Source organism: Ambystoma mexicanum, chromosome 8, assembly GCF_040938575.1.
Source record: "Ambystoma mexicanum isolate Mex_15411 chromosome 8, UKY_AmexF1_1, whole genome shotgun sequence".
Lineage (NCBI taxonomy): Eukaryota > Metazoa > Chordata > Amphibia > Caudata > Ambystomatidae > Ambystoma > Ambystoma mexicanum.
Window position 1 is genome coordinate 316,711,473 of NC_090929.1, and position 26,718 is coordinate 316,738,190.

Sequence of the window (26,718 nt, forward strand, 5' to 3'; positions counted from 1 at the left end):
TTCTGAACCCCCGTTTACTTTGTTCCAGAAGGACCGCGTCATCTTAAGGCCTCACCCGAAGTTCCTCCCCAAGGTACTTTCGGAGATGTCGTTCACTGAGCGCATTGTGTTACCAACCTTCTTCCAGAATCACGCTTCTGAAGCGGAAAGAACTTTACATTCTCTAGACGTTGCTAGAGTGTTGAAGTTTTACTTGCAAAGAACCAAGGAGTTCCGCTCCTCAAACCGGCTATTCATTTCTTTCTCTCGCCGTACCAAGGGTCAGCATATATCTAAACAAAGTCTGGCACGCTGGGTATCGTCCTGCATCACCCACTGCCATCAATTGAAAGGCGACCCTTTAACTAGACCGCCGTCTGCGCACTCCACCAGAGGAAGGGCGGCGTCAACAGCATTCCACGCAGGGGTGGCCTTGAAGGACATATGCAGAGCCGCCACGTGGAGCACTCTGCATACCTTCGCGAAACACTACTGCCTGACTGAAGACACCAACAAAGAAGCTGCAGTTGGGCAGGCAGTGCTCCGCCATCTTTTTGTATAAGGTAGGACCAGCCTCGTTTCCCACCTTTCCCGAAGTAGATAACCGTTGTGTTGCTGCATGGTAAAGGTTTGATCAGAAATATGTTTTTCTGTATTTATGCATATATGTATATAATGGTGGCATGTTTTAACTGCTTGGTATTCTATTCAAGCATCTGAATCTATGAAAGATCCAATGCTGGAGAAGTCTTAGTTACTTACCTGTAACTGTATTTCTCCAGCATTGGTATCTTTCATAGATTCACATGCGCCCGCCCGCCTCCCCTGAGAGGCTGCTCCTATGCTCGGCATCCATCATACTGTAATCTATACGGTTCAAAATCTGAAGATGGCTGCCGGGGGCGGAGCTTGGGCCCTGCCACCTCATTGGCTGGGGCCATAAAGGACCAAAGTGAGGTGGAGAGACTACACAATGAAATGGCTCATAGGCCATAATGGGCTATGTACATGCACTGCTAGGTAGCAATGTATATATATTTAAAAAAAAAAAAAAAAAATTATTATTAAATTTATCACCGAGGATTCCCAGTCTGACGACGGGGAATATTCAAGCATGTGAATCTATGAAAGATACCAATGCTGGAGAAATACAGTTACAGGTAAGTAACTAAGACTTCATGGGGTTTCAGATTCCTGTGTGGTGGAGTTTTGTAACTAATTTGTTCTAGGTCACGGGTTACTAGCTTCTGAAATATATCAATAGATGGGACTGTGTGTGGGTGGTACAAACCCACTCTTTGCTCTGAATTCCTGATAATCGGGGCCCCTAGTTGGATTATCTTGAGCTTCTAATTCTTCAAAGAAGACCTTAAGCTTAAGTTTTCTGACAAACTTGTATAGTTCAATTTTTGTATCAAACAGAGTAGTTCCGTAGGTGTGTACGAAGCTCAGGCCTTTCTGTAGAGTGTCCTCCTCTGACTTGCTCAGTGTCCGATTAGATATATTGATAACTAAGTTTCCCCTCTTGCTCTGCAGATTATGCCGCCAGAAGGCAAGCTTCCCTCTTGAACGCTTCCTGCTGCGTGACCTCTGCACTTCATGATTTCGAGAGGCACAGACCCTCACAGGACCGGCAGTTGCTCTCTGCCACGCAATGGTCCTAGTGTCTTCTCTTTCCTTCAGCTTCTTCTTGGACTGCCCCCCACACTGCTTCTGCTTCCTGCTGCTATTCTCTCCTTTTTTTACCTACACCTGAGGGTCCTGTTAAGCCTCTCAGTCTTCCTCAGGTGTGGGTCATTTGTATGAATGACTTGACCACTGCTGTAACACTGCACCTCTTCAGACATCTTCCTCGTCCCAGTATTTAGGGGATTATGGGACTTGAAGTCCCTAATGACAAAGTTAGGTTTTCTTATTTCTGTTTTACAATAAGCCATTAAAAGAGTGGGGCTTCAGGGATAGTTAAATAAGGGGGTTTCCCATTCCTCCTGACCTGCTTCCCCCTCATGTGATCCTCCCGCAGATCACCACCCCCAGAGTCCATATCAGAAAGCGTTTGCCCTACCCTGGCTACATGAGAAAGGGTCCCAGTTCTGTGGAAAAAGTGTGCATTAATGTCAAGGGGCTTCAGTACCTCAATATCTACTGGTTCAGATATCATATCCGGCATGAGGTGCATACAGGTATCAAGCAAGGCCAACATGGAGCCATGCATCGCCCCCTGGTGGCAGAAAGGTTTCTGAAGAGCAGCTGTGCTGGGGGATATAATTCATAGATAAGGAATCTGTGGGAGGAACATCGATCAAAATGTTATTTTATGTATTTAATTATTTCATTTTTGGACATTTGTATGGCGCATATACACAGGTGTTTCCAGGTGCCACAAGACAACATTGGGGGTGGGGTGAATTATTAGAATACAACAACAAATGAACAGTTATATTGGCCTTGTGACAATCCTACCGTGCAAGTGCATGAAAATGTGATAAGTGCAAGAGGCTTGGGGGTAGAGTGAGAAGTGCAGAGTAGGGTACTGACACGGGTAGGGATGAGCAAGTGCAGGTCAGGCCAAGGTGGCTAGTGCCAGGGGATAATAGGGGGAGGGGAGGAAGAGTGCAGTGGACAGGGGGACTAAGTTGGGATAGTCCGGGAAAGGGAGTCCGAGGGCAAGAGCTAGCAAGGGATGCTCGGAGGGACTGGTGCAGGGGTGATCTGGTACCTGTGTGACTCTGAAGGGGCCAGGCCCCAGTCACAGCAGCAGGTGGAGAGTTTAGCAAGGGAGGGGGAGAGGGAAGGAAGAGGAAAAAGGGAAGGAAAGAGAAGGATTTTTATGGTGCAGGTAATCAATTGCAAAACATATCAAGGTCATAACAAATAACAGCATATTGGCTAAAATGTCCATTCACCATTCACCACTGCACAATGCGTTCATAAGGCAGAGACAAACGTTCTTGCGAAGGTATATGACCTTCAGCACAAATCAGCGTTATTGCGAGGCTTCTCAGGAGATGCACCAATACAAATAACTATGTGGTAAAGACTTATTTGGTAAAATGATATCAAACATTTGAATAGGGATGGTTTAATGAATAGTTGAGGGTAGTTAGTACAATAGTTGTGTTAGGGAGACCATTCCTGGATAAATGGGGGTCGGCTGCCTTATTAGGCTGCTGCTATTTTCTCTGATGCCCCTATATTCCATACCAAGATCTTGCCACTGTTTTTCTTACTGCTGTCAACAGCTGTGTTATCAACTAGGACATATCTGTGAGCCCATCCGGGCCACAGGCTTTCATGTTAAGCATGGAATTTGTTGCTTGTGTTATTTCCCCTTTCGTGATTGGGCAATCTAATCTATTGCGATCTGCCTGTACAATTTTAGGATGGTGAGCCTGTGACATGTAGGGCTCATTATAAGTTGGCCGGTGCAGTAATAATGTGCTGGCACTAATGTATACCAGCACATTACCACACCAGCCAACTACAAGTTTGCCGATGGGGACCTGATTTACCTCCAGCTAAGTGCTGGAGGTAAGTCAGGCGCATTACTGGCAGAAATCACTGTTAATACCAGCAATTCCCCCCATGGAGTCCAATGGGACCACTCCAAGCAATGCAATAGGGATTTACAACCATTGCTGGCACTTGTAATCCGGCGGCAATACTGCCGGACAGAGTGTCGGTAACGGTAATACAGTTTGGTGGTTTTTCTGCTGAGTACAACTCCTCCTAGAAAGAAGTCAACAGTTCAATTTTTCTGGGTTTGGAATAATGTGTCTGATCCTATCATATTTCAGACTTAGAATATTATTCTTCATTTTAGTCAGCTTTAGTTTGTAGGAGAGGAATTTGTTAGCCGTATTACCCAGAGTGTAGTAGGATTGTTTTGTTCGCAGCATTGCATGAGCAATGTCCGAGACCATGTGTAATTCTAAGTTTGTTCTGGCCAACTTCAGTTCTTTGTATGCCCTCCGAGATCCCGTCCGGCATGTTCGCGCTCCCGTTCTGAGACTTGGGTCTCCAGTTGCTCGGCTATAGCCTTTTTAGTCCTGAGATATGATGTTGGGCATCTCATTATCTCTCCCCTGACCACCGTTTTCATTGCTCCCCAAAGCATCCTTTTCTACATTTCACTGTTATCATTCTCCTGAAAATAATTGTTACATTGAATACAGGGTCTTTTAAAAGGGGATCTCAAACTTTCCATTCCAGTTTGGCCCGGGGAGTGTCTCTTAAGATGCTGAGAGAGGCTGTAACGCTGGAATGGTCCAAAAAGATTCTCAGGCCTAAAGCAGTTTTAGCAGTATAAGTTATCAATGTAGCGGAAAACAGTATTTAATCGATAAGAGAAAAGCCTTTTTGTATGTGTGAAAAATAAGCCACACTTCTATTGGACCCTTTTCACACAGCATTCGCACCAGGGCTTATGTTTTTATAAATAAAGGGGAGTGGCCAGAAGCGATTTATCTATTGTGGGGTTGTGAATTAGATGAAAATTTTGTCCGATCAGGACTTTTTTATTTTAATTTTATTGGTTATTTATAAAGCGCCTATACAGCCAATGGTGTTTCAAGGCACCACAAGACAAAAAAGATGGGGGGGGGCAGGGATGACAATAACAAAAACAGTCATACTAGGCCTTGAGACATTCGGATCGTGCAAGGCAGTAAAATGAAAGTGCTTAGATGGGAAGGGAAGTGCAGGGCGGCGTGGAGAGACACGAGTGCTGGGGGTTGGGAGGCCTGGGCTAGGCGAGTGCTAGAGAAGGCCAGAAGGATGAGTGCCAGAGCAATGCAGAGAGTGCAGAGAAGGGAGATCTACATGTTAAGAGCAAGGATGGGGCTGGCTCGCACTCAGTAAGGGTGCAGGCCCCACCAGGCTAGTACAGGGAGAGGGGGCCCACAAGGGCAAGTGCAGGAATGAGCGAGGGTCAAGTGAGAATGAGGTGAGGCAGTGGACTGGGAGAGGAGGGCCTGGTGCCCTGTAAGACTCAAGAGAACCAGGCAGCCAGTCAATGCGGCAGAGGGGGACATTAGCAGGGGAAGTGGAGAGGGAAGGAAGAAGAGAAAAGGAGGGTCTTGAGAAGCTTACAGAACTTGAGGAGATCCGGCTGAAGCCTCAGAGGGGCAAGGAGGCCATTCCAGAGGGAGGCTCCTGCGGAAGAGAGGGATCTACCCCCCACTGCCTGCTTGCAAAAGCATGTGGTCTGCAGAGAGTTGGAGTTAGAAGACCGAAGGGCTCTAGCAGGGAAGTATTTAGGGAGAGAGAGTTGTATGTAGCGGTTTCCCAGGCCCCAGAAAGCCTTGTGTATGATGCAGAGCATCTTGAAATTGATCCTCGCAACGACCTGGAGCCAGTGAAGAGATTTTAGGGCTGGACAGATGCAGTCCCTGGGCTTGAGGCCAGGGATACATCTCACAGTCCTATTCTGTATTAGTTGAAGGGGGCAAAGGGAGGTTTTAGGCAGCTTGAGGAAGAGGATGTTGCAGTAGTCCACCCTAGAGAGGACCAGAGCTCTGGTGACTTTGAGTTTCTGGGGGAAGGTGAGGAAAGGGAGAATACCTCTGAGCTGCAAGTTGGCCTTCTTGGCAAGGTCTGTGATGTGAGTAGAGAAGGAGAGAGAGGAGTCGAAAATGACACCAATGTTTTTTGCCTCACAAGAGGGTGAAGAGAGGGGACGCATGGAGGGGGACCAAGAGAGTAAGAGGGAAGGAGGGAGCTGGGGTCCCAATGAGAAGGCCCTCGGTTTTACTGGCATTAAGGCAGAGATCGTAATCAGTGCACCATGCCTGAATAGCAGACAGATAGGAATGAGAGAGGAAGACGAGGCAGTGGAGGCAAGCTTGAAGGAGAGCTGCATGTCATCTGCATAACACTGGAAGTGAGGAAAGAAGACAGAGATCAAGTGGGCCAATGGGGCAAGGTAGATGTTTGATTGATATGATTGATATTTTATTTCTATCGCGCTCATACACAAGTGTTTCAGAGCGCGACAAGGCAAGAGAGGGGAACAGGGGAGAGCAAAACAGCGATTTTACTAGGCCCAGTGACATTGAGAATGCGCAAGTGCATGGGAGAGGGGGGAGGGGAAAAGTGCATGGAGAGGTGGAAAGTGCGAAGCAGAGGAGAAACAGATAAATAACAATAAATAAATAATAAAGGCAACAAACAGTGGTAATGCAGCCAGCAATTTGCAAGTGCTAGGTTTAAGGCAGCAGACAGGGTAGGTCTGATAAGTGCAGGAAGAAAATGGGGGTGCTGTATGGGTACAGATACAGACCCCAGTACAAGGGGAGGCCCGGAGGCTGTGCGGGAGGGTGGCAGGATGAGCAGGTACCTGGGCCCAAAGGACGGAGGGTGGCCAGGTGCATGGTGCCAAGAGAGAACAGATCAGCAGGTGAGAGGGGGCGCGAAGGCAGAAGAAAAGAGGAAGGTCTTGAGGTGTTTCTAGAACCGGAGATGGTTCTCCTCAAGTTTTAGAGTGGCAGGGAGGCTGTTCCAGAGGGAGGCCCCAGCTGAAGACAGAGATCTACCCCCAGCTTGTTTCTTAGAAAAACGACTGACCCTGAGGGATTTGGAGGTAGAGGAGCGAAGAGCTCGAGAGGGGAGGAGGGGTAAGCAGAAGGCTTTTTGTGGAGGGGGTGCACAAGGGAGTACTTGAGGGGGAGCAAGGGAGGCAATGTTGTCCTTGGTAGTTCTGGAGGAGCAGGGGAGCACCTGTTTGCAGGAGACTTTCATAGAGAGGACTTAGCTAGAGAATTCATCCGGTGTTGCAGGCGAGAAAGAGGATAGAACGAGGGATGGGGTGAGGGGTGCCAGGTGAGGCCTGAGAGTGGGTGAGAGAGAAGGGAGGGGTGTAGAGGAGTGTTAGGACAGGATGTCCTGAGTTTTGGTTATGAAATGAGAGGCCAATGCAGTGCAGAGGGTCAGGGAAGGTAGAGGAGAAGAGGAGACTGCTGTAGGATTGGCAAGTTCCTTGCAGATTTTAAAGAGTTCAGCCGTGTTGGTAGTGGCCCCAGAGATGCAGGCTTGGATATAGGCCTTCTTCTTTGAGCGAATGGAGAGTCTGTATTGCCTTTGGAGCAGGCGGCAGGCCAGTCTGTCAGAGGAAGTGCTTGAATCCTCCCACTTCCGCTAAGCCATTCTGCACTTGCGTTTCTGAGAGGCTAGGTCAGAATCATACCAGGTGTTGCGCTTGGAGGCAGGCTTCTTGCAGATCCTCATGACGGTGGCAAGGATGTGAAGGGTGTTGGAGTTGGAGAGGTGAAGGTTAGCAAGGGCTGTGTCAGTGGGAGAGACAGTGGCTGGAGTGCGAGGGGGAATGAAAGTGGCGGCAAAGGCAGCAAATGACACTCACTTCATTGGTCGAATTTCGGAGAAGGAGAAAGGCTTAGTCGGGGGACCCAAGAGATCCAGGTGAGAGTAAAGGAGAGCATGGTCAGACCAGGAGAGAGGTGTAGTGAGAGGGTTGGAGATGAGGATGTCTGCTAAAATGAGAGCATGCAAGGTGTGTCCAGCTGAGTGTGTGGCACTGGAAGGAAGAATGGTTAGGGAAAGAGAGTCTCAGAAGCTGCGTAAGAGACCAGAGGCCACACTGGGAGAGTCAATGGGAATATTGAAGTCTTAGAGGGGAAAAAGTTTGGAGGTGGAGGCCAGAAGAGAAGAGAAGAGGTGAGGTCAGACCACTCCAAAAGGAAGAGGGCGACCAGACCAGGTGTCCTATAGATGGTGTCAAGAGTCAGCGAGAGGATTGGAGAGACGCCAAGCCTACATACAGACAAGGCATTCGAAGGAAGAGTCGGTCTGAGGGGGTATGATAGAAGCAGGGACCCATTCAGGGAAAATCAGGGCCACTCCGCCCCCAGCCTGGTTAGGCCTGGACTTAGAGAGGATCTTGAAGCCCTCCGGGAGGAGTGTGTCAAAAGCAGGGACAGAGCTGTCAGTGAACCACGTCTCGTGAGAGTGAGGATGTCAAAGTCTTCAAGGAGGTGACATATGTCAGAGGAGTGTTTTAACGGAAGAGCGAGAGTTGAGGGTAGCTAAATGAAGCTGGTTGCCTCCTTTGAAGGTCTTCACAGGAGGGGTACAGGTATGTGGTAAGCCCATAGGTGATGGTGAAAGGGCCAGAGGGGAGGCAGGAGGAGTGGTAGGAGAAGGGGTGGAGTTGATGAAAGATGGAAGACGCCTATCAAGAAGTAGGAGGTTGGGCTGAGAACCCTGGACCATGACAGTGCCATTCTGGTATACATTGATGATGCCCCTGGAGGCTGTGAAGAGTGCCAACAGTACTTCCCATCGTGTTCCACCATTAATGGGCGAAGAAGAGAAAGGGTTGAGGACTGAGACCATATGGGTAATCCAAAGGTCCAGAGAGGCTAACGACACAGATGATGTCAGTAAAGTCTGTCTGGAAGAAGCATTGCCGTAAGTGTCAGTTATTGGCAGGCCTGGATAGAGACCAGGAGATCCTTCTTGAACTTTTTACTACCAGACCTAGAAAGAGAGATAGGATAGTTGATAGAGTAGCAGTTAGAGTAGATAGGGAGATGGAAAGCACCATGGAAGGAGAGGGCAGAGAGATGGAAAGGGGGAGAGAAAGAGGGATGGAGACACTGCACGGTGCACTCTGAACTCACCAGGCGGCCTAGTAGCAAGATAGGTGCAGACAACTCAGGTGCACGAGAGTGAAGTCCAGACCAGAGAAAAGAGTCCAGTTTTTTTAATTATTATTTTTTTTATTCAATATTGTTTTAGTTGATAGATTTCAACTTTTTCAAATTTCTTCACATTGATTACAATAGAAGTACAGATAATAATTCACTGTGTTCACAAATTGATATTAACAATGTTCAATACAATTAAGGTTACAATTCCTTTGTAAGATTGACATTATAGTGTTTCGTTAAAATAGTAAAACTACAACTTTGTTAATATTAGCAATATTTCTTATTTTTACACTGTTTCAATTCCATAAGCTGATAAAAGTTACTTTTTGTTAAAAGTAGTAAGAATACCTGTTATAAGCAATAATTGCTGGTTAATTAAATAATCGAAAACTTTTCCACAATAAATTATATAAAATATGCAATTCAAGGTTGTAACGTTATGCAGTTTAAAAGCGACATTTGCGATCTCTTCATGTTCTAATTGGATCAATTAAATGAGACAATCAAGAGAGTACGGTTTTTAAAATGCACACTCCAAATATTTAGACAGTATTCTCAGGTAGAATTTGGAATTGAAGTGATTTACATCTGTACAGACATGATTACAAAATCATTTTTATGAGATCATTTTTATTTTTGCAAGGTTAGAGCGTAAAGAAATTGTACAGTGGCTATGTGTATGATCTTTTTTCATCTGACAAAAGGCATTTCCTATAAGTTGCCAGGAAACAGTCGCAGAAAGTGATGTCAAACCTAGCTCATATCGAAGTATGACCATCGGAACACTAGCAGGTAATGACAACACAGACTTCCACAAAGCGCCTTCAAGAACTTCCTATTTTGGACTATTAGCCGGATATTTTTACTGTGAGCCATAAACTGTAATTGGAATAACTTTTTGCTTGTAATAAACTAAGTCCGGTTTTATAGTAAACGTACCATATTTGAGCTCTATGCCTTTGCATTGAGTCGCCAGATATTTTACTCTATTTCTAAGTTCAACTTTATATGGGAGATCTGACGGATGGGTGTTCATATTTACTCCAAGATATTTATAGATGGAAGTCTGCGTTAAAGGAGTGCCGGATAGTTCCCAATTAAATTTAGATCCATGCTTTGAAAGATGATGATGAAAAATCATAGCGTTGGATTTTGCTGTATTTATGGCAAGATTATTAATTTGGGGATATTGTCCGAGTGCAGATAACTTACGCTGCAGTCCAATTGGAGTCCTATCTAAGATGACTAGGTCATCTGCGTAAAGTAGTGATGGTATTTCTTTAGGGCCTATTTTCGGGGCAAAAGCTCGTACTGAGTTTATACTAGTGCCTATATCTCTAATATAAAAGTTAAATAAGAGGGAAGTAAAATACAGCCTTGCTTGAGTCTTATATTAGTTTGGATAGAACTTGAGAGGATTCCATCAGTAGTGAGGTTTTATTTTAATAGAAGTGTCTAAGTTAAACTGTTGAATTATATAAAACAAATGAGGAGGGCACTTGACTTCTAATAATTTTGACCATAAAATATTCCTTGAGACCGAATGAAATGCCTGTCTAAAATCTATGAATGCAATATAAACCGGTTGTTTCTTATTAATCACTTGTTTATTTATTGTGGATAAAATAAGTAGATTCCGGGCAGTGACTATGCCTTTAATAAAACCCGATTGATTGCAATCTAAAAGTTTATTCTCATTAAGCAGGATGTTAGATCTCTTAAAATTAGTCTAGCAAAGACTTTCCCAGGCGTGTCCATGAGCACTATAGGCCTATAGTTATTCGGGTTGGCTCTATTACCTTTCTTGAACATGGGAATTACTATAGATTTCTTCCAAGACAAAGGTAAGGTCCCAGATCGTATGATATTGCAAAATATAAATTCAAGAACGATCTCCCATTCTTCAAGGTGTTTTTTGAGTGTTAAATTGGTAAGGCCATCAGATCCTGGGGACGGGATGAACTAAGTTTTGTAAGTATAAGAATAATATCCAATGTATCAAATTGTATTTTTGTGAGAGTTGATATGCCACATTTTGGTATGAACGCAATTAGAGAGGAATCATTCAAGATTTTTGAGAAATAAAACGCCCAGTCTTGTTCATTAATGATATTTAGTATTAATGATTCTGAGGCATGAAACATGGGATTGTGTAAACCTTTCCAAATTTCTCCCACTGACTTCTTCATGATGGCTGCAAGCATTAATTCTGAGTTTCTTTGTTTTGTTAGTGCTAAAATTTGTCTAATCTTATTCTGATATGCAGTTTTTAATTTGGTTGATATATATGTTTGTGTACAAAACCTGGTTGCTTCCATATATGATTTTGTTGAATGATTAATTGAATATGTTCAGTATAGTCAACTTGAGAATCAACCAGAGCCTGTTGTAGAGAATGGCTAAGTGACGTTATTTCATTTGGACGCCAGCGTATCCGGTTTCTATTGGAATTAAGACCAATTGGATGTTTATAACAAGATACAGGGCCTCATTACGAGTCCGGCGGTAACCGCGGCGGTAAAACCGCCTGGTTACCGCCGGACTCGTCTTACCATTCCACCTCTGTGATTCCCAAAATTACCGGGGCATTACAACCCCGGTTTTCCGGGAATCACGGAGGCGGAATGGTGTTAATCCCCATTCCCATCGAGTCCTATCGGACTCGATGGGAATGGGGATCATGGAAACACCGGCAGCATCTCGTAATGCCGGTGTTTCCTCGTCCGCCTGCAGGCGGGCGGTGTTAAACCCGCCAGGTCAGACCAGGCGGGAACATCACCTCCCGCCTGCATGAGTCGGGATCACCCGGTCCGGAAACAACGTTGGCGGCGGGTTTACCGCCATCGTTATTTCCGGACCGCCTGAGTTATAATGAGGCCCACAGAATTGATGACATGAGTAATCCAGCAGACTTCAAGTGTTGAATGATCACTTTCTAAAGATGGACGTTTCTTAAAGGAGGTGATTTGTTTATTTGCATCTGTTGTAATAAAAACATAATCAAGAGTTGAGGATTGTACGCCTCTTCGCCATGTAGATGCTGGGGGGATGTCATTGATGCACGAGCCATTTAGCATCGTGAATTTGTACATTTTAACTGTGGACATCCACTTCATAACTCTCGATTGTTGATGGTTTATATTAAAATGAAAACAGTTCATGTTAAAATCACTGGCGATTATGATAGTCTTAATTTCCAGATCTAATTGCACTAGGTCTAATGTAGACTCAATTTTACTGAAAAACAGCTTTTCGTCTTGGGCTACCGGATTGCAGTAGATATATATTAGGGCAGTACCGGGCTATAGAGGGTGAGAAGAGTTAGCTGTCGTCACTTTAGTTCATTGGATTCCCGGTAAAGGGGCGAGCCAAGATTGTAGATGTATTTGAAAGTAAATTTTAGCCGCAGAGAGTAGACCGGCAGATGGACAACCTCTGGAGGCTTTGGTTGCGAGAGTACAAGTAAGGAAATGATTGGGTCATATTGGTTCTGAGGTTAACCATGTCTCTTGTAGTAGAACTACATCGTAATTATTGAATCATTCTGTTTTGGGAGATAAGAGATGGCTAAAACCTCTCGTGTTTCACACGGCAAGAGAACATGCATGTGGTTGAGATAACTCAACATTATAGCGTTGCTCTGATTTTGAGAGCTCTTGAGTGACTTTAGAAAGCCATATGCATCTTGAAGTGGGAATAGATGTAGCTTGTTTTGCAGTAGATGTTAAGCTTAGACAGTTTTGGCAAGGATGTGCTGTTGATTGATTTATCTGTTGTGAATACTGCGCCAGTGGCCACATATGGTTTGTTCTGAGGTGATGGGGGCCAAGTTTGCGATTCTAGAAGAATACCATTCATTCTTAGAATTTCTCTATTTTGCCAAACACATTTTTTATAGCTTCTGATTAGAATTCAATTCCGACAGTATCACCATTGGATAAATCAGGATATCGAGTTGAATAGATGTCATTATATGTGATCTGATCTAGTTCCGGAATCGAGTTAAATATCATCAATAAAGTCCCTCTGTTGGGAAAAGGATCAGTGTGTAGTCTGTTAAGCATGGTAGCCATTATTATGTCAGTGTCCAAGATGGTGTTTAATTTGCTAGCTGTCGTGTTTGGATTAGTAGAATGGTTTTGATTGTCAGAGCGCTTGTGAGCTGGTGGCACAGTAATAGGAGTTTCACGAGTATTGTGAACTTGTGTTGCTGATTGTGGACAGCTTTTAGTCAAAGTAACATGTTTCAAAGCAGTTTGCAACGTTTCATTAGTTGCTAGGGACTCAACATTTGATGACATGCCTGAGAAGATTGCTTTTCTTTGGTCTAAGGGCATTAAGCTTGACGCATTGACATCGAGGTTCACACAAAATACTTGTTTTGGTTTGTCTAATTTACTTCGAGAGGAATGCAAGCTTTGCGATACAATTTCTGCAATCGGTGGTGAGTAGACACTTAAGTTCATCAGATCTCCATCCGAAATGCATACAGCTGCTTTAAGAACAGATTTGATATTAGAAACATGTTCATTTGTGACAATGGAATCAGATATCGCTATAGAACAATCCTTTGTTTCACCTTGTGCTGATATCATGTGACTCGAGGGTTGGAGAGTTGTAGCTTGACAGGTAGCAGTGTCTTTGACTGTCACGTCTTGCGCCTTTGATTGACTCGGCGAGCGGGAAGAATTCATATTTTGTAGTGATATACTATCCACACATTTTTTTGTTTTCTGATTAAGATTATTTTGATTAGGTATGGGTCGTTTTTTCGCATTAAGCGGAAGTGAATTTAGTTTTTTGCTTTTTTTATTATTTCTTCTTCTCTTCATTCCCAGTTGGGGTTCTTGAATCATTTCAAATAAAGGAGCATCATTGTTGGAAAGTTCTATAACTTCCAACAAGGCTTAGGGCGAGCTAGTATGATTAGCTCCAGAATTGGGGAGGTGGTAATGACATGTTCAATCAAGGGCAAAGTGGGAATTGAAACACTCTACGTCCCGATCACATGATCGATTAAGGTTGGAGAGACAAAGGTAATGTTGGGTTCAGCATCCAAGTTGTTGTCCAAGGTTGATCTGGGCTTGTTATAAATAAGTTAACCTGCAATCCAGTCTAGTTTAGGTTCCAAGACTCGAAAATGCAAGGTTTGTTCATTTGAGTTTCTGTCCAAGCACTCAAATAATTTTGTCAAGGAGAAAACGCTTGTATTTAAAGCTGTAAAAGCTAATTCAATAGCAAATGATGAAGAAGTAGGAATGACTGTCTTGTAGCAGGCTTAGTAAAAGAAGCTACTAATGACTATTCTGATGCAGATATGGAAAGATTTACTTGGAGCTCAGGGGAGGCTGATCATCTCAAGGAAGTTGTCTGATCAGAAGAGTGACTAGGGGATGAATTAGACATTTGAGTTGAATGATCCTGGGGAACATTATTAGCGGAATGGGCATCTCCAGTTACAATCTGTGAATATAGTGGAGGACCCGCTGTAAGATCCGTTAACTCTGTCTCAGCAGAGACGGAGGGATCTGGTGGAGTCTCGGATGTTCGGGCAAGGTTGAGGTGGTATGGGTAGTGCCTTCAAAATCAATGAGAGGTGCCACTATTATGCAGTTACGCGTAGTGGTATCCGATAATGGGAGTGTTGTAGTCGAGTGACTTTCAGTATCGATTGCCGACAAGAATCTGATTGCCGATGGAAGGCGGTCAGCAGTCAGCACTCTACGGGGGCACTCTCACGAGGGCGTGCAACCGCCTTGTTTTATAGGAATAACGTGATTTCTGGGCAGAGCTGCAGTAAAGAAACAAATTATATTAAATTTACTGTGTATTACGGGCTTAGGTAGTAATATTTAAACTAGATGGTGCACTATAATACCTAAGGTCTGCCAATAGTAAGGAAATAAAAGTCCAAGTGGTTTAGAAGATCGTATTCCAAGATGTAGTATGTCCACAGGAGCAGCTGGAGGAGCAGATCAGGTCAGCAGTCAGCACTCGCCGGGGGCACTCTCACGGCGAGTGATAACTGTGCTTATTTGTATTTGGTTTAAGAAAAAACCTTTACAAAGTCATTATAGTATATCCATTACTACACAAATACATCAAATAGGATAAAATCAGGATTAAAATAGAAGCTAGAAATTAATCTCAGAGGAATACATCATCAAATCTTCAAAAGACTGTCAATACATTTAAGAATAGAAAAAAGAATAAGACAATATCACACACTTGTTTTAAAAAAAGAACATCAATTTATCAAATTCATAGTTTTAATAAAACCTGCCACCACTAGGCCCTCTTTAATAGAGTTAATATTAAGACATCTTTTCCAAATATAGTTGGAATTCAGTGAGCTTAAATTATAGAGCCGATCAGAAATAGTTGGAAGATATTAATCCTACTTCTAGTTAGAGCTTTGCATTCTAAGACCAGAGGTCGTGCAGTCTCAGTAGGCCCCTGGTTACAAAATCTGCAGTTGGTTTCTGGCTCAGATATTCTTCCTCTTCTCAACAAGATCTCTTTAGTTAGCAAAAGATTCCATCTTAGTCTCAGTAAAATCATTCTATAGTAATTATTTGGGAACTGAGACAGAATCATAGATGGGGGCCCTCCACCTTCTATGGTCAAATACCAATTATGCAGGGATGGAAACAAGTTAAATGCAAACCCAGCCATAGTCATACAAAGCTTTCTTTACTCTTTCTGGGTTAGCCAACAAATTAGCCCTAACCATCGCCAAATTATCCAGAATTGCTATTGTTCTTTATGTAGTAGAGTTGTTTTCCTAGGAATTCATAAAAGGAGTGAGGGATAGGGTCAATTAGTTTTTGAAAACGAGGCAAGTATCTGCCACTGCACACGTGCCCACATAGACAGTCCCCAAATCAAATATGATCGCTGCTAGTAGTATACCATTTGGCACTTTCAATATTTTACGCCAAATGTTCGCTTCGAAGAGATCAAGAACTTTACAGATGGCATCATCTACTAATTCCAGACCATAGATTAATTTCTGTACTATCTTACACTCATAAAAAATAAGAGCTGGTTTGATTGAAAAACGCTCATACTGCCTATCAATTTTCAACACCTGTTTAGTCAGGAACTTCCCTTTGTTTAATAGGCTCTCTTTAATGATAGAGCATCCTGGCTGAGCACTTATCTGGAAACCTAAATACACCAGAGAGTCTGTAGCAGAGGAACCCAGTACCCCCATCAAAACCTCCGCCCCCATGTTGCCTATATGCTAGGAACCGGAAATGGCTACACAAGCAATACCAGTAAGGATGCCTGTACCACAAAAAATCTTCGAGACAAGGAATCCATTGAGAAAACCCTACATGCATGCACGAAGAAATAGTGCTTTTCTGGCTCGGGTGCCAGAAGAAGTGTGCATCTGAACGAGAAAGGAGACTGGTGACGTCATGCAAAGTAATAACTGACGCACCTAGAAAAGACACGCAGGATAAAAAGTGAATTAAATTGTGGTGATGCGCCAATGTATACATATAGGAATGTACAGAACCTGGATTTTCCACGATGCACTTTAGCTAGGCTTGAAACCCTATGATTGGAAATAATTTCAGTGTGGCGCAGTTGGAAATAACTGATGGCGAAGGAGAATTTAGAGAACGGCTTGGCTGGCCCAGCACCAAGAAGTCAAGGCCACAGTGAGTTGGGCGCCTGTCAATAGGCTACAACAAATGTGAGAAAAGAACAAACTTCTGTTTGAAGTAGGAATGAAAAAACACTGAAGGCGTCAAGAGTTCATCATTTAATAGTATTATTTGCAGCAAAAGGCTCAAAAGAGTGGTCTCCAGTCACATGATCAAGATCAAATATAGCTTGGGTCAAGCTACACCGAAACCAGGAGACGGAACAATGCCTCACTCCCTTTCTTTCTCAGGTGCAGATAGCTTCTGCAAGCCGAGTTCAACTGTAGGAGTGATGATATATGTTGGGCTAATTGGTGGGGAGGCAAAGACCACGCCAACCCTCCAAGCACCTGGGATGCTAGCCTGTGTGCTGCTAGCATGTGGAATATTCCAGAAGGGTACAAGTGTGCCAAACAATTGTAGAGGGCCACATAGTTAAGAGCCCATAGTTTGTGTAACCAATTAATCAACGTGTATTTATTGACAATGAAGATGACTGTTCACTTGGGATGGGCTTAGTTGGCCACCTGACTTAGACACCCAATCACAACCCCTGGCTATATAGAACGTATACTTAGATGTTCCTCTTAGGTTTTTTTAGTTTGCCACGTAGTATGATGTCAGTGATGACAACTTTTTGCTTTAAGTGTTATGTTTTTTGCAATATGTGTGAAGATCGTGCTGTGCGACGTTGGATGATGTCCGTTGTACTCTGTTTAAGATAATTGATATTAAAACAGAACCAAGATTTAGCCAATTTCCTGAGTCATTTTGATTATTGATGTTTGAGTAAGTTCTGCATCCCCATCCACCTCTAAGTATTGCTACCTCATCTTAATGGACGCTAGGTCTATGGGTTCACGTGGTAGCAGAGGTGATGGTTAAAGTCCCCATTGGCCCAGTAAGCTTTTAAGGGTCTTGGACTATCGGGCGTCCTCTGCGCTTTAGCTGGAGGACCGCGAGGCTCCCTGTGGAGGGCCAGTAGTCAAATACTTGCAAATCACTAAATATAGGTGGCACTGAGCCCTCTTTCACTGAATTCCCCTCCCGGTTTCAACAGGCAGCTGAGTGGACTATAGGCTTCAGTGTACGATTAAGGAGGAGGCGATCCCGAGGGTCAGAGGCTGAAAAACGAATGGTGAGTAGATTGAGAAATGTGGCAAAAGTACATTGCATGGGGAAAGTGATAATGGGTAAAAGTAACAGAGGGTTGGTTGGGTGTTAAGATAATGACAAAGAGTGTCAAATAGATGTATTTGGACGAGGAGCGATCCATAAAATAAGCCCGAAATCCTGCGTTGAGGAACGTCAGAAGAGGTTGTTTCAGAATCCGAAGCGGCTATTTAGGTGATGAGCAAAATAGATTTTGCTAAAGGAAAAAACCTAACTCCCTATCAGGAGTCACTTTAGGGGCAAACAGTGGCCAAGAGGAGCGTTAGCAGAGATATATGTGGGCCAGCCAGTTAATGTGTGTATTGTATGTTATGTTCAAAGAAAAAAGTTAAATGTCGAAGAGCAGCAAATAGCAGAGTGTGTTTAAAGAGGCGAAAGTAGAAATTATTTATTTATTTATGCATTGAGAGTATTGACTGAATAGGTAAATAGAGTAAAGTAAAGCGAGATATAGAGGCTTGGAGCTGCGACAGTTGGTGTACATTCATATTGTATTGTTTTTCAGAAAAGTATTGTCTGTGAAAAAGAACGGTTAGTATCGACAGTCAATTGAGACTTGTCACAATGAAGGATGTTACTCCGCTCATTCACTTGTGCAAACAGTTGCCAAAACACGTACCCAAGCTTAAGCAGTACAGTACAGAATGGGTTAAGGGTACGGCAGATATAATGTTCATGCCATGGCCGCAAGTGGGATCGCTGTCAAAGGCAGTTTTGCAACACATGACCACATACTTGTACGCTGGGTACACAGGAAAGAAATTGGAAAAGAGGTTAGCTAGCTTAGAGCTTTGGAAGATGTATCAGGAGGAAAGGCAAGGTCTGCCTCCTGAAGACTGGATGCTTAACCAGTGTAAAGAGTGGGGTGTTGTGCCTTTGCTCCCCCTACCGTGCCTGAAGTAAACAGGGATAGTGCAAAAGATGAAGCGGTATATCCCCTAAGAGAGCTTAAAGCAGCGGCAGGATATAGTAATCCGATGTATGAACCGCCTGCTTATATGTGATAGCAGTGACGAGAGCCCAGAGAAAGCTCTAGAAAAAGATGTGATCTCTAAAGTCCCATGGGACAAAAAGAGAGAAGTGAGCGACAAATGTGACCCTAGATATAGAAATAGAAATTAAAAGATGGAAAGGAGAGAAAGACAAAACTGACGAGATAGCGCTCATACAGAATGAGTGGATTGGCGGTCGGATATTGCTCAAACTTGACGGGTAGAGCATTGAGGAAGTGCATCAAAGAGAAGATCTGAACGAGCAAGATAAAAAAAGACAGGGAACGAGAGAAACGATTGAAAGAAGATGAGACTAAACGAAAGAGTAGACAAAGACAAGAACAAATGTATCAGGAAGAGCAGTTAAGGAAGGAAGAAAGGGCACAGGAACAAAGAAAATATGATAATAAGCAGGGACGAATCAAAGAACGAGAGAGGCTAGAAAAGAGAAGAAGAGGAAGCGCAGAAACTAAGAAAAAAGAATGTAAAGATGCAGAGATGAAGAGGTGCGTAGGGCAAACGAGAGAAGAGAAGCAAAGAGACAAAAGGAAGAGAGGGTTAGAGAAGAAGCAAAGAACAGAAGAGCATTTAACAAGTTAATGGAAAGAAAGTGAAGACAGAGAGCATGTGACATTGATCGCATTGAAACAGAGTTAATGGAACCAAATCCAGTAGTACCATGGACATAGAGGAGTTTCTCCCGTCAAAAGAATCGATGCCAGGACCCTCTAGGGTAAACCTAGAGGAGGATTTTGAGGTAGGAACTATAGGAGACAGAATTGCAAAAGCATATCACGAGATGAGAACAAAATGTACATTAAAAAACAAAGGGAAAGATGATCAAATTGAGATTTCCCAGTCACGAGGCAAGGAGGGAAGTCGGTTTAGTCTCGAGCTCAAGCTTTGTCTTTGGACAGGCTGGCACTAAACGGGGACGAGAAAGAGGACAGCCATACTAGTTGGGGACAAGATATGTCAGATAAAGAAAGGGAACCCTTCCGTGGGGAGGAGGTAGCTAGTGCACATGGTTCCGAGGGAGGTTTTCAGATAGACAAGGAAGTCAGGTGGTCGGATCTAGACCTACCAGAAGAAAGAACGCCAGCACCTATGGTTTGCATAAAATGATCTACAGGACGATCTCAAAGTGAGAGGGGGGAATCGCCACCATACATGAGCAGATTAAGGTCATTGCCAGGAAGAAGGTGATCAGGAACCATTGTCCCTACTATGGATACCCAGACAATGGGACCTGATTGCGATTTCACAATTCCCTTTATTAGAGAAAGGAGGGGCCAGACCGCAATATATACCGTGGCCTCAGATGGGTAAGGGCAATTTAAGATGTATGTTGCCCAGCTTAATGTCGGGTGCAGGAAAATGGATATATGAGTTAGAGAAAATGGCCCAGAGGAAATACTCAGGCCATAGGGGACATTAAGGGTCTCGTTGCAGCTATCCTTGGGGAAAGGGCTGATGACATTTGGACGAGAGCCGGATACTCGGGTGTCAATGCACAAAACACAGCGCATGATGGCACACCGTTTAATAATTGCAGAGCCGCTGTCTGGAAAGCGCTTAGAGTACAGTATCCTGATACGTCTGATATGGGCGCAATTATGGCACGCAAAATGCAGGACGGCGAAGATCTGCTTGCTTACATTCCAAATTGTCAAGAGCAGTGGTCCCTGGAAACTCGAGAGCCATGGGGGAAATCTATACCAGTATTTTATCATATTCTATGTCAAGGATTGACAGAACAGCTACAGAGATAGCTTAACCCCCCAAGTGCCAAGGATGAGATACCTCGTCCTTGGCACTTAAGGGGTTAATGAAACAGAAAACATTAGAAGGCATTGCATGGTGAAATACCAAAATCACCAAAAAAGGCCTTGGCACTGTGGGGGAAAACCCAGAAATACAGCTGACACTTGCGCACCATTGCGGTTGTTGCAAGAGAAAAATCTGAAGAAAGAGGACACTAGGAAGATCAGGAAGCTAAATTAGTGCAGAAGAAACTGTCCAAATATGCTCTAGAAGGAGCAATGCTGACTAGTGGAGAAGGGTCAGGATCACAACAGACAGTGGGTATGCCGCAGGTGAATAACCAACAGCAGTTGGATCAAGGAGGAGACGGGTTTGTACCAAGAGGCAGAGGAACAGGTTTCAGTGGAAGGGGGGCTTCCAGAATAATCAGGGAGCCTTCCAGAATAACCAAGATGGTTTTCAAAATGTACAAAATGATAACCAAGGCATGCAGGGAGGACAGGTTTGGAGATTCCCTCCTGTATGTTGGACATGTGGAATGACAGGACATATAGCGCAAACATGTGGGAGTCAAGGGTATGTACAGAATGGGGAATTTTCAAGATGGGGGACAGCTTAGCATATAGCCCGCAAAGCAGGGATGGGTTTGCCCAGGATCAGACAGTGTATCAGACGCAAGCGCCGCACACACAACAGGCTTTGCAATCACAGCAAGCGCCATTGAATCCGCCACCAGGGCATTCACAGCACGCACCCATGCAGATACAACAGAGTGCAAATACGGGGCAGTTATTGACCCCTAGAATAGAAGGTGTCACCATTGAGGGTGGGAATCCTTTCACAGGTACATGAATAAGTATGAACCCACAATAGGACAGCTCACAGGGTGACTTGATGTGTTCATTACTGTCTGTGACCCCAAATCCTCAAGAGGAACCAAGGGTTGATGTTACGATAGGAGGCAAATCCTTTTTGTTTTTAGTAGACACTGGGGCAACTCGCTCATGTATACGAGAGGGAACATTTCTACTCTCAGGAAATGCCATGAATGCTCAAGGGTTCTCTGGAGCTACAAGTAGAGTTCCTTTTACAGAGAAATTGCCAGTCTCTATAGGAGAATGTGATATGTCTGTTCCATTATTGTATTTGAGACAGACTCCAGTTAATATACGGGGTCGAGACTTAATGACGAAGTTAAATATAACTATTTCTTTTACTGATGAAGGTATAGTGTGTTCTACTTCTAGATACAGAAAAAGGTAGGAAAGCGGAACAGTCAACGGTTGCTCTCTCAATGAAACTCCATAAGTTTTCACAAACATTTTACTAAAGGTTTCAAGATAAAAATCTCATAAAATTGAGAAAAAATATTCATATTAAATATACCATCAAAAACTCTAAGAATATACACAAATATAATAATGACAGGACACATTTCTAAAAATAGAAGAAACACAAATGTGAAAGTACATCGACATTGTTTCACTGTACACGAACATTCCGCATCAGGCAACTTTAGAAACTATTGGTGAGATTCTACTCAACAGACTTGATGACGATCCGGTACCTAGCTCGTTCATTTTATGGTGTATAGAACTGGCCCTCACACGGAACTATTTTGAATTCCAGGGCACTTTCTTTCAGCAGATTGAAAGTACAGCCATGGGGCAACCATGGCCCCTAGTTTAGCGAACCTATTTCTGGAATTTTTTGAAAAGAAGTTCATTTATATGTCCAATCCATTTGAACAACACGTCCGGTCCTGGGCTAGGTACATTGATGACGTCCTGATGATTTGGACAGGGTTAGCTGAGGCAGCGGAAGAGTTTCTCGTGTGGCTTAACAATTGTAATCGTCATTTACAATTCACTATGAACATCCAAAAACTCTCTATAGATTTCTTGGATTTGACGATTTTCCATGAAGAAGGTCGTTTATTGGTCAAACCGTTCCACAAAGCAACAGAAAAAAACTCCTTTTTACACTATGAAAGTCATCATATTAAACACTTGAGAGACAATTTACCGTACGGCCAATTTTTACCCCTGAAGAGGAACAGTAGCCATGAAGTAGCATTCGAGGCAGAAGCAAAGAACGTAGCGTCTAAACTAAAACAAAGAGGCTATTTTAAACAATTGATAAAGAAATCTGTGAAAAGAGCTTCCACCAACAATCGGGATGCCCTCCTGGAAGACGAGATAAAACAACCCCTTGGGAACCGTTTGGTGTGTGTTAATACATTTACCAACTTAAGTTTCAAAATTAGCCAAATTGTCAAAAACACTGGAGGGTGTTCACGGACTCTAGCTCAGAAGTACCAGCACCTATGTTTGCATATAAAAAATCTACTACCATTGGTAACCGGGTAAGTAGTAGCAAACTAAAAGCAAAAATACCCATCATGACCAGTCTGACATAGTCATGGGGACTAATGCCCATTCTTGGACATTCTCCCTGTGGGAGCTGCACAATATGCAAACTGACTTATAAGGCCAAAGAAGTGAATATAGTTTTACCTAAATTATGGCAACAGAGACAAATGACCAACTGTAACTCAGAATATGTGGTATATATGATCACATGCCCGTGTAACAAACATTACATAGGTAAAACCAATAGAAAAGTCAAAGCAGGATTCTAGAACATAAAAGCTGTCTCAAGAACAGAATATTGACTGCCCCTTTAGTGAAACATTTTATCGAGGCCAAACATGGCTTTGAAGATTTCAAATGGACAGTGCTCCTTATGATACAGGGTAGGAATCATAATATTAAAAGTAAAGTTCTTTTTGAAAAAGAACAAAGGCTTATTTTTTTGACCCAGAGTGACAGGAACGGTCTGAATGAGTCCATTCAATGGCTCCAGGTCTAAATACTAACTGTCCCGAGCTACCCACTAAAGGGGTTCTAACTTGTGCTGTCCGTTTAAGACATTAAGCAAGCTACAGGGATTTTATAAAAACCCCTAAAGCCTAATTGAGGATTGCTACTAGATCGCCGTTCGGATGTGATCCTTATTTAAGAGATAAACTGCAGGGAGATACAGCTGCCCGGGTCTATCTGTGGGCACTAGACTAACATGACAACATGCCGTGAGGTTTGCACACATAGATTATGCTACGTTCATAGTACTATACTGGTAAACACTAATAAGGGACTTGAATCTGGTTTGTGACATACTGAACAGCCCGAGTTAGAGGCACCAAGATGGCGTAATTCCGCTGCGTTTTTCCGGCCCTTTCCGGCGTTTTCATTTTGTAAATAAAACAAGACCGGTACACAGCTGTAAGCAAGGAGAGAGGGTGAATACTTATGCTGAGGAAACAGGATCCTGACTGCATAGCACACGATCGCGACACCGACTGAGGTAAGTGTACAGCTGGTAACATCCTGGCGGCAAAATATACTAGAGAGTAGATGTAAATGCAATAGACAAACGGAATAGGTTTTCGCTCCCCGATGTACCACAATTTGAATATAGAGGCAAATGTGGTGTTAAACATGCACCAAATAGGGAGAAACGTCATGACAACAAGGACTAACATCTTTTTGAGATGTACATTTGATCATGCCTGTTTTAGAATAGGGAAGATGGCTACTCAAATAGCATATGCAACCCTACTAATTTATTTGGGAAACACAGAGTTTGCATCCCCACTGACTCAATGTTCCCTTCTGTTCCCATTGGCCGCATATTTACAGACAGTGTCCGGACACTAATATATGACCCGGATCTACAACATCCAGCCTAAAGTATTCCAGACCAACTGTTAAACCTCCAGCCGGTCCGCCCCAACACTCGTGAAATTGATCCTAGAGTCTTAACCTCCCTGGGTAGAGGTAAGATACCTTTCTCTTTGTTTACTGGCTTGCCTATTGATCTATTACTCCCCACAAAGTTCTAAGATACACTAGGTGGTTTCTGGGACAACCGTTTTCATTGAGTTTTTTAATTACTAAAGTCTTTAACTATATAAAGCTTGTAGGTGTGCTGCGCAGGGCATGAGGTTGAAAGGCCAATCGAATGATTCCCTCATATTTTGAATTTGGTTGTAGGAGTTCGTGGAAGAAATTTTCCTTCCCATGACAAAATTGCCCATCTACTGTGGACTTTTGTCTCCTTCGAGGGATCAACTGCACTAGAGAGTTCAGGTAATTTATTTAACCGTGATTGTCTCCTGACACCTTTATTGTGCCTAAGTGCTGATTCTTTTTTTCATTTTTTGTCGACAGGTTCTCCCCTCACATTGAATGAACCTTCAGTAGAAGAAGATTCTACATAATTTTTGAATAAACTCTAATACTGTTAATGACCACTCCTGATGAAAGTCCCACTACCATCGAGAGGACTGAAACATGTTGAGTTCACAATCTAGGAGCTATACCAGATTGTTCAAAAGTATTTAGAGATCAAAAACCTGACCAAAAGGATGTATTCCTGAGGTTGAATTACTTATTGATGTACTTTCACATTTGTGTTTCTTCTATTTTTACAAATGTGTATGTGTCCTGTCATTATTATATTTGTGTATATTCTAGAGTTTTTGATGGTATATTTAATATCAATATTTTTTCTCAATTTTGAGATTTTTATTTTGAAACCTTTAATAAAATAAATATTTTTGTGAAAACTTATGGAGTTTCATTGAGAGGGAGGAACCGTTGACTGCTCCGCTTTCCTTCCTTTTTCTGTATCTAGAATTCTATATTTCCCAAAACTAAGGTTGGAGTCCACCCCGTTCTGGGAGTGGACATTTGAGGTCTCCCCATTTGTTTTTTTTCGTAGTGTGTGCTACACCAGGAATACATTATTTAAATGTAAGTGAGTTCATCATGGCATTTACAGGGCAAATAGCTTTGTGAGGGAAGCCGCTAGAGCCTGAAGTTTTTCACTATGGGATACACATTTTGTTAACATGTCTACCTGGTTTAGTGGGTAAGGTTATGAGAACAGCTGATGAATTTTGTTCAGGACACAGATACCTATGGATGAAGAGGCGGGACTGTTTTTTTTCCCTTGAAATTACAGGCAGCCATAGTGCAAGGGGAATTTGGCCATGCTATAAGGATGGGATAAGGGCAGACCATGGAGAACAGTGATCGCCATTGGGGAAGGATACAGATTGACTGATGTCACTGACGAGGATATGTTTAGAGACGAGCCATCAGATGCTGAAGTGGTGTTTGAAATGAGCATCCCTTATTTGGTTAGGACAGAAAAGCGAGAGGTCCCACAGAGAATGGTGATAGTGCAGCAGTGTCCCTCATTTTTCCATGAAGACATGGAGAAGATACCAATGTCCTGTCATGGTGCGTGCTCCGAAATCCCTGGAACTGTTGAGCCCACCCCAGTCCCTGTCGCCCAGAAGGACTTGTCAGGCCCCAAGGAAGTGCCCCGGAGCCTCATGGACTCAGTCCTGGCGCCCTTGGCGCCAGGCTCATGAAATGGGCTGAATTTATGGAAGTACTTAATCTGCCTAGTGAGGCTGACCCTTCTGTATATCCAGGGTGTGGCAGAGGGACTACTTTTCCTGAGAGACATGGTGTGGTAAAGGGCCTACTTTACCTAGAACTACTAGCAAGGCTATTTAAGCCACACCCTGCAGGCAGAACACGCTTCGCGTTATTCTGCACTCCTGCAGCATAACGCTCACTGTGTCTGCTCTGTTCTTGAGTTTCTACAGCCACGCCCATCTGAGAGTTCCCTCCATCGGTGCTTGGAAGAAGAAAAGGAGAAGAACAGGTGTTACTGTAGCGACAAAGGCCTTACCTGCAATTCCGTCCATCGGTCTCGTCTCCAGCTGGTCATTCGACCGCCGCCTCTGTTGGGAAAGGACTTCTGCGCAGGCTTCCAATACTCACCTGGGATTCTGCATCCCTCCGGGACTTTGGAGCGGTTCTTCCATCCTTCATCTTGGGGGCCGCGCCGCACCTGCAAAAAGGGAACAGAAAACAGCAGGTTAGTCGCGCACAATACAAAAATGAACTATTATTCAGCCATCCAGCGCCACTCATCCGCGCTAATACTCATCTGGAGGCAACCAGTACAGCATCCTAGGAGAGTCAATTCATCTTCTAACCCTCCGTACGAAACCGCTCCTGCAAGAAAGACAAAACACGTTTAAACCTTGGAACAATAAAACTTTGAGCATCTATACCAAGCTGTCATTGGGATAGAGACTTACCTGATTAATCCAAGCATTCCCGAAACACAGCAACAGACACTCCGGAACAGTGAAGTAACTGTGCCCAGAGAGAGACTGAGCCTACTGCGCCCCTGATGAAGGTCAAGCAGGACGTCGAGCCAACCTCACCAAACTCAAAGGTGAGCAGGAAAGGAGTCGGGCATCAGGAGGTTGCAGGAAGTGGGACCAATCCAACCCACACACTAGCTAACGTCTTGCTTCAACATTGCAGGCTAACACCTCCTGGGGAGATAACAGGGGAGAGGACACCATCATACCATCAAAACTACGCCAGTACGGATACC

General features: G+C 43.6%; 1 long non-coding RNA gene across 2 annotated transcripts in view; it reads left to right on the forward strand.

Annotated features, from left to right (window-relative positions):
- The window catches only part of LOC138473579 (uncharacterized), a 129,753-nt gene that overhangs the window by 67,164 nt on the left and 35,871 nt on the right, over positions 1 to 26,718 (forward strand). The window contains exon 2 of one of the 2 annotated variants that reach the window (XR_011268795.1): positions 17,361 to 17,438. The exons of the other annotated variant lie outside the window; for it this stretch is intronic. This is a non-coding gene — a long non-coding RNA (uncharacterized lncRNA). The remainder of the gene's footprint in view (positions 1 to 17,360; positions 17,439 to 26,718) is intronic. 2 annotated transcript variants of the gene reach the window in all.